This window comes from Fukomys damarensis, unplaced genomic scaffold (assembly GCF_012274545.1).
Source record: "Fukomys damarensis isolate Sample0158 unplaced genomic scaffold, DMR_v1.0_HiC HiC_scaffold_8, whole genome shotgun sequence".
In the NCBI taxonomy this organism is placed as follows: Eukaryota; Metazoa; Chordata; class Mammalia; order Rodentia; family Bathyergidae; genus Fukomys; species Fukomys damarensis.
The window spans coordinates 27,487,853-27,497,040 of record NW_022900920.1 but is presented as its reverse complement, the minus strand read 5'-3'; the positions used below and the strand labels follow the sequence as shown (position 1 = coordinate 27,497,040).

The 9,188-nt window shown below is 37.4% G+C and overlaps 1 pseudogene; it reads left to right on the top strand.

Annotated features, from left to right (window-relative positions):
* Positions 1-3,868: 3,868 nt before the first annotated feature.
* LOC104863861 lies at positions 3,869-4,405 on the top strand (annotated as a pseudogene).
* Positions 4,406-9,188: the final 4,783 nt, after the last annotated feature.

The following is a 9,188-nucleotide window of genomic DNA, read 5'->3' as shown; positions in this document are numbered from 1 at the left end:
TACCACCATGCTTCAAATTCAAAAGTCAAAATTGTGTACCCCTTATCAAAGACTTTCAGCTTAATACTTAAATTATGCAGAAAAATAACCTCAGTATAGTCTTCTAGTCCTTTGAAAGATCCTCCTGTTATTTGGCTAAGATTGTGAACAAAGGTATTGAAAGATGTTGGTGTCAACTGCGTTTCTTTTGCCGATGTAAAAGTGATAAATTTTTGTACTTTAGCGTATGGAAATGACCACAGACCATACAGCAACGAGTACTGAATTCCAGCTACCTGCCAGAGATCACTTTGGACTTAGAGACTTACTTCACTTAAAAACACAAAATCTTGATTTGGAAAAGAATAAAAATCATACTTCATTCTAGTGAGACAGGTGGGTACACAAATTTGTGGATTCTGAGAGGAACACAGAAAGCAATAGGATCATAGATGGGAAGAAGAGGGGAAAAGGCTGCTTAACTGTGTAATTTGAGAGCTAGCAACTTCCTACATTTTGACTCATTCTCTAAAAAGAGGGTAAATAATATAGAGTCATGTAATATTTTTGAAGGTCCACAATGTGTGTGAATCTGGAATTGAAATTGAAGCTACAAAGATAGCAAAATCAGATATAATCTTTGATCTTATGAAGCTGACAAAAGAGAAAATTAACCACCTAAAAAAAATCATAAATGATTGTTGCACATTGGGATTCTCAGTAGGCAGACACTAATATGGACACTGGTGTACTTGTTTGCTCTGTGACCTCCCTCCCCCAAGCATGGGAAGCACAGTTGGGTAAGAAAGACTGGGCTGTATTATAGCATTAGCAAAGGCCTCCATCATTCCCATAAAGAAGTTTGGCTTTGCAGTGGACTTCAGATCTTTCCTAAGTTGAGCAAAGTAACCTGTTTTCTATCCCTGGGTCAACCATTCACAAGATAAAAGCGGTCCCACTTAGAAAGGCAGTTTACTTCAGCTAAGGATCTTGAATACAGTTGAAACCCAAAGGATCTAGAGAAAAACTTTTGTCCCAAAGAAAGATCTGAACAAACCATCCAAGGGTCCATGACCCAGATGCTCCATTATAAGCTGTCATAGGTATAAGGAGGAGTTCATCTTCAGCTACAGATATGTGTGACCTAGTTTGAGAAGTCAGGCAAGTCCTTCCAGGGGAAGTTATAACCCAGTCTGGAAAAGTGTACATAAGCAAATGGATGAGAAAAAAGAATTCCTAGCAGAATAGTTATCGGTACAAAGGCTCTATTGGCTTCAGGAACAAGGTCCACTTGAAGGATCAAGAACAAAAACAAAAACAAGTAAGAATGGAGAGAAACCGAAACTTCAGGTCATTGCAGAAATAAGACCATGCAGGCCTTGATGATTCTAGTTGAAAATTTACTTGTTAGAGCAACAGGGGGTCATTGAAGTATTTTTCATGGCAATGGGAGTGTGTAGGACGATCAGATTCTCAAGCTACAAATATAGACCTGGTTGCCACAGTGCTAGCGGGGCTTCCAGGAAGCAGAGGAGGGAGGGCAGAAGTGATCACAGCTTCACATATACAGGTCTGGAAACTCCATATTCAAAGCCATCCATTTTCACGATAAATGTGTTAATAATTACATTTTTTAAATGTGGCTCATTCGGCCCCAAAATAAAATGAAAGTTTCATCACACTTAAGTTTCTGCAAACACCTAAAGGTGGCACCACTGATAGAATATGATCTTTTCTAACCCCAGGGTCCAAATTCAAAGATGTAATTACATATTCATCAGAGTATTGCTAATGATGATTCAACATTTTGTAAGTGTCGAGTAATAATTCTACCAGTCTCTGGAGGTATATGTTGTAAGATATGGTTTCATGGATATGGAATATTGCAGATTAACTTCACTCTCAGAACCTTGTTTTTGACAGTAATTATTCATTCTTAAGAACAGAATAAATATGAAGTCCAAACTATGCCAAAAATCCACAGTGAAGAATTGCAGTTAAGAATTTATCTTTTATTTTCAAAGCTGATTTTCCCCCCGCTACAATTTCAGGGCAATGTCTGCTTTAGTCAGAGTCCTTATGTGAAAATAATTTTGACATGTCTCCTGGATCTGAAGGGACATTCACTTCTAAGTTCCAAATTCCGATTCCAGGGTAAACCAAAGTATTACCCATGTTATTGTGGTCACAGGGGAAGACAAACATGGTATTTAGCAGTCATGAGCAGTGAATCTGCAAATTATATCATATATTTCCCGGGAATTGTTTCAAGTTTTTCTGATATAGTTTTCCTCATCTGCATATCATCTTACTATGATTTAATAGAATTAACTATAGTTCTGTCTTTTTTAAAAAAGCTCCCAAAGACCTTCCTTTCTGATATGCCTTCCAAATCCCCTTTCTCAAGACAGGGAAAACATTTGAGAGGAAACAGCCCGGTTCAAGGCCTGAAATTCACTCAGATGACAGGCATGTGCGATCAGCACCTCACTGTGACGCTGTCCCTGAGATAACAAATGCATTTGTTTCTCCAAATAGAAGCACACTGACCAAGGTTTAAACTATTTTCTTGAGCTGAGTCTGAGTTGAGGTTTCAATCTGAGTTAACAATGATAAGAATAAATGAAAATAAAAGTAATAACAAGATCTGACAAGAGAACCTGGTTATTCTCCTACCTGTGCCATTCAAAGTTTTATTTAGTTCTAACTCAAATTCTGTGAATTCCAGAATTAGGAAGCACAGTGTTTAGCAAGAATTGAGAGAGGCTCTACACTTTACATTGTATTTGCCTGAAAAAAGTTGCAAGTATGAATAAAGATAGAGACAATGTCCTCCATCAGAATAAATGTTTACTGTGATTATTGTGTATATGGCAATGTTCTAAAATTTTACATGGATTAATTTACTGCTCAATGTAACTCTAAATCTGCAAGATTTTAATAATCAGAATTCCTCCAATTTCCATGCCAATCTCCAGTTCAGCATGCCTTAGTATAAAGAAGGTGAGAAAGGAGGGTAGTTCATGTATAAGAGCAGATCAAGAAATTGGGAAGACAGCATCCAATTGGTCAGGCGCAAACATGTGCTCTCTCCAGCTTCTTTTTGATCTGGCTTTATTCTCTTCTTTCAAAACTACTACTTTTCTACGTCTTGTAAGTGTAGATGATTAGAAGAGTTAGTTTGCTGTCCAGCTATCTCTCTATATTTTCCCATAAAAGAGAAACCATGTAATATTTAAACTTGTGTGACGGATTTATTTCCCTCAACATTACGCTCTCTAGTTGCAGTCATTTACCTTTGAATGCCTCATTTATCTGTCTGTATGGCAGAGTAGTACTGCACTTTATATAAGTGCCATGTTTTCCTAGTCTGTCCATGTCTTGGTGGGCATAGACACTGTTGCCGACATCTAGCTATTTTATTATAAGTTGTGCTGCTGTATATACAAATGAATAGTGAAAAGGAAGACATGTCCACAGGAAGTAGGGAGAAATTCTCATAATTGCCAAATTACCTATTCTGTTTTTTCAAATATATTTTAATGTGTATAGTTATTTCTTCATTTATTCCGTTCGCTTCTCTTAGTTCATTGAGAAGAAAGTTTTGTGGTACTATTTGTTTGCTTCATCTTCGTCAGCGGCAATCTTTTTTGTCTTGTACTTTGAGTAACTACTTTGAATATAATGATACACAATGTATAGATTATTTTTAATCTCTTACAACTTTGTTAGGAAACTTTGCTTTGTTTTTCATAAAATGATAAATGAACAAAAAAAGAGATAGATGCCTCTTCTTGCTCTAGCTTAGTGATGCCTGAAAATTGAGCAGGCCACAGTCGCCATAAACATCTGGACTTCAGAGCATGTACTTGACCACCCATGGGAAACTGTAACAACAGCTGTGATGCAGAAATACCCAAACCCTACGGACCCCAGTGTGGTTGGAGTTGATGTGCTGGACAGAATTATAGATCCCTTGGGAAAGCAGCACAGCCACAGACTTCTCAGCAGAGGGTGGACTGCCTTCCATCGTGAAGTCTGTTATTGGTGCAGCAAGAACCGAAACATATGTTCAAGAACATTCTGTAGTTGACCCTATAGAGAAAACAGTGGAATTTCAATGTCCTAATATTTCATTTACATATATGGTTTCAGTAGATGAGAGGCTTATATACAAACCACATCCTCAGGACTCAGAAAACACTGTTTTGCCTCTGGAACCATAATCACAGTGAGAGGAGTCAGCCTCGGCAGTTACCTTGAAGGACTGACAGCAAGCACGATGTCTTCCAATGTGAATAAAGGCGGAGAAGCAATGGAATGGATAATACAGAAATTAAATGCTGAGATCAAAGAATCGGCAGCTTCAGCAAGAGGAAGCATAAGGACTCCAATGGCAGCGGCTGCATTTGTAGAGAAATGGTAGAGAAAGTTGGTGTGCAGCACCAGGTCCCTCTGGTCTCTCCAAGCTGACAGTGTATTTATTTGTTATTTAAAAATCACAACTATATTTTAGGTATAATTTTTTTTGATAAGCTGGAGTGAGGCTATATGATTTTTATCAAAAGAAATAACGGGTTCTAAATCACAGGGATCATCTGATGTTTGTTAGTATGACTTGAAATGACTACTTGTTAGGCTTCCAGTATTTATGTGAAAATGTAACCATTTTTTAAAAAGTACTTGGAAAAAATTGGTATGGACAGTGAGCCTTCTTAAGGAGGAGTGTTAAAGCTTTTTGGGCTTTGGGACTTCACCTGGCTGTGAACCAACCCCAGAACAAAGCAGAACCACCCCTTACGTACACACAGTTACCCTGCTGCTGCTGCTGCAGAGTAGAACGGTGCATGAGGAACTCCCTCTAAAACAAGAAGCTGTGTGGTTGTAAAAGACATTCATTTGTGTAAAATGATGTGCTCTGCTAGAAACCACAGTGTTTTGATTTGGTACTGAAATGATACTTTTAAAGTGAAAATTATCACTGAAGTAATATATGATTCCAATAGAAATACTATTTTATTGTATTAAAGAGTACTGCATTGGTTTGCCAAAAGTTTTGTATCTTAGTAAAGGGATTGCCTTTCTTGCGTTTGTACCTTATGACTTAGCACACAGTACCGTGGGCTGGTTATGCTAACTAAAATATAAAGTCATTACCTGAGTTTTGCGGCACACTTAGAACACTTAAACAGGAGAACAGCTGTTCACATCTTTGAACGTTTCACATTTGCTTAACTTAGAAATTGCTGTGTGTCAGAATCATGGTTTTCTAATTGCTAAGGCATGACATGCCAGGTTATTTGAATATAATTACTTTTTGCAGTAACTGTGACCACAAAATATGTTTTCTTTTTAATGTGAGAAGCAAATAATTTGAAGTTACTCAAATGATGTCTTGATTTGAAGCATAAATCTCAGTTACTTAATGTTTTTAATAACATAGTGTGGGGCATTGGTGGAGAAAACTAAGTGTGTAATGGGGCAAACGGAATGATCCACACTAAGCACTGCAAGTTTTGTTTATCACAAATCTTCATTTTGGATAACAGTGTAACTACAAGTGGAAAATAACCCAGCAAATGTATTTTGTTTAGTATTTTATACCTGGCAGTTAACCACTAAATGACACTTTTGGTACTTGGAAATGTTGTATACAATTTTTGTTAAAAGGTGATTGGCTTTTGCCCTTATTTTACCACACTTAAAATGATCAACTTTTAGTTGGCTTTCCTAAAAGAGACCAGTTATTACATAAAAACCACAGAAACAGTACCTAACTTTAAAAATTAGTAGTTTTCTACTTAAAAGGTTGTGTGGCTTAAGAATTCTTAGAACATTTGTAAATTGTGTTAAATTCGATAAGTTACCAAAGGTGGTTTTTACAACTGAAATACTATTTCAGCTAAAAACAATTGCTCAATATGTATTAATATTTGGCAAAAAGTGACTTGTATAATTTGTGTAAATTATATTTATTCTAAAAATGGTATAATCTCTAATGATAGATTATTTCTAAACTAGCCTTTAAAACAAAAAAGAGAAAGAAGTACTAAGGAAAAATGCTAAATGCCTGCTGTGGGTCACATTTCCATTCTGGGGGAAAGTTTTCTGCTTGGCCAATTCTGTTTTCCAGGGCCAAACTTCATTATTGCTCATATATATATCATAATCATATGAAAAAATAATAAAAAACAGCCTTAGATAGTAGAGCTGAGCTTTCTTATTTCACTTTATTATGTTATAAGCAATTAAGCGTAGAGAGGTTATCTGTGTACCATCCAAATGCGATCCTTAGAGTTCATTTGATCTAGACTGAACGGATCTGAAAACCCACACTGTAAATTACCAAACTGAAATACATTTCTAAATTCTGATGTGGAGACACATGTACTGGGAAGACCATAACAAGAGTGTGTGTGTGTGTGTGTGTGTGTGTATTCTATACACCTTTCAATGTAATACTAGGAATGTGTACAAAAGCATGTGTTTAGGAAAAAAACAAGTGGATCTGAAGACAGTTTCACAATTGGCTAACCAGAAAGAAGAGATAAAAATGGTACTTTTGAAATATTATTAAAGTATGTAAAAGAAAATAACTTTTTTCATTATTGTGAATCTTGATGTCCAGTTCAGAGAGGCGAGGCTTAAAGAAAAGGGAACTAAAGTCCATATTCTGTGGACATTTTACCATATCAGAACCTCTTGCCTCTCTTATTTGATGACCCAACTTATCGAATAAATATTAAATTGTTTTGAAAAGCTGCAAGTGACCTCCCAACATAGTATGATTAATATTCTTTTATGTAAAATATATGTGGTTGGGATCTTCTACAACTTTCCCAAAAGCTGAGGGAACGAAAGGTAATGAGATAACATTTTAATAAGCAGGCAAATTTCACTCCAAGTCACTTACTACTCAGTTCCCTTTTTTTCATAATTGCTCATCTTGTTCCTAATCTTTTCCTTGGTCTACTGGTATTCTTCTTATCACTGTGTCTGATGTAACTTTGTTAACTAATCCTCTGGGTAGAAGTATTAAGGATAACATTTTAGACACCGTGAACTATCCAAAGCAGAAGTAGCTTCTTTCTGATTTTCTCTCTTTGGCTGGCGAGCGTGTTCCTTCTGCCTCTCCACGTCGTATCGTCACTGTGCATCTGCTGCTTTCTGTCTTTTGAGTCTTCTCTGTAATCTAAATAGGGCTTCACGTCTCTTCATAAGAAATCTCTTTCCTCTCTGTGTCTCCAGTCAGCCACAGGCTGATTCTAGATGAAATTTGGGCATTGATGTATACTAAGGCTTCATCCATTACCCTAAGGAGACAAGGTAATAATGCTGTATTCTTGAATAATTGGTTTAGAAAGCCAACCCCAAATGCTACAGGATGAAAAAAATGGGATTCACACTGTGCCTCATTTGTTTTGACAGTTGTAAAATTCCAGTCTGATTATACAAGTTCATGATGCTAATATGCAGGCAGAAGGCAGAGAAAGGGAAGATGCTGCTCTCAAGGCAAGTCTAGCAGCATCTCACAGATCTTTTAACTTTGCCTGAGCTTTCTGGTCAGGCAGGGGATTCTGGATGATTTTCTATGATGTGCCCTACAATGGAAAAACTAAACCAGAGCAGTGGACACTTAGATTTCTACATTTCCACTAGCTTCTATCCCTGAGGTCACTTTATGACCTTTGGCTTTGGAGAAGTGTTAAGGGGGAGGGTAGAAGTTAATCATAAGGTGAAAAGGGCCTTGTGAGGACAGCAATAGGCAATCCTCGTGTCTTCACCATTTTTGTGCTGGGGTTAAAATAAATGTTTGGATACAAAAAGGACACGCAAATAATAGAACATAAAAACAATTCACAAAAGGGTAAGTAAAGATAGAGTGATGGGGACATATGATAAAGGATTTTGAGTTAACTATGAAAACACTAGAGTAGGGAATGATTAGTCACTGGATGTGTCGGGAGTGAGAAAGCAAATGGAAACATAAGTGTGGAGAACTACTGTGTCTATTGTGAAGTTATTTGTACATTCAAATATACACGTGTACATAGCTTTCATACAAGCTACACAAATGATTATGTAAAATGTGGCTCTAATCAAAAGGGACTGTTTGGACCTAGTTTCTTAACTAATTTTAAAAATGATAAAACTATCTTTCATGCACAAACCACCCAAGATTTCTTTGAGGAGAACAGTTAGATTTGTTGAGTAAGGCAAGAAATTGTTAAAATTTTCTAACAAGCATCTATCAGAAGTAAAGAACAAAAAGGCTGTCTTCTCCGGAAACAGATAGGTCGAGAGGCCAATGCAGAGGAGTAGGAGCAGAGCGCGAAAAGAGCACAAAGGTAAACACACAGGAGAAGCAAACACAAATATAAGTAAAGAAAAGCTCAGCTCTTACTCCTGATACATAAAAGGAGAAATCGTGACTTAAAAGGGCTTAGAACACATGGAAGAGCTTGTTTGTCACATGAACCTTCTCAATAGATAAATCAGAAGTCGATAATGCAGCACTGGTCATTATGCACTCCTCGTGTGAACAAGAAACACATCTCACAGGAGTTAGCTCACATATCAAAGTGCAAATTATTAATAAGGTGTTTCCATTGGCCTGGAACTAATGACATTATATTAGCTGCCATGGGAAAAATCTCATTTTCCACCTGCTTTGCTGAGCTGGTGAGAGCCAGAGGCTATTTTAGGAAAAGTTTTTTATTTGTGAATTTCCTGAGGCCTATGCTTCTGAACTTGGAGGCTGAAGCACCTCTCAGACCATAAAAAGTGGTGGTTACTTTTTGCATCTGTCTCCCACATACCCCCAGTTTGTGGAAGTGGTGTAAGGACTGCACGGCCTGCGAACCACCGTGGCAACCTGGGAAAAGAGCTGTGCCCAGTTGCTTTGTTCTGCCCAATGCAGCTTGGGATGTGGGTGGATTGGGCACTGCTCCTTCCAATAAAAATGTGTGAAAGCTAGAAGCAGCATCACTTCTATCCCTTTTCAATTCCCACAGTGACACAGTGATAGGCACCAAGCAAACTAATGGTCACGATTCCCCAAGTCTCAGAAGGAAGGAGAAAGTTCTAAAGTCCACAGGTTCTCATCAATGCACCCAGGTAAAGCTGAGTGTAACTATCATGGAACATAAATCTGGTGTCTGGGAGACCCTTCCTGAGAGCTACTATGGTTAATAATAATCTTAGTGGAG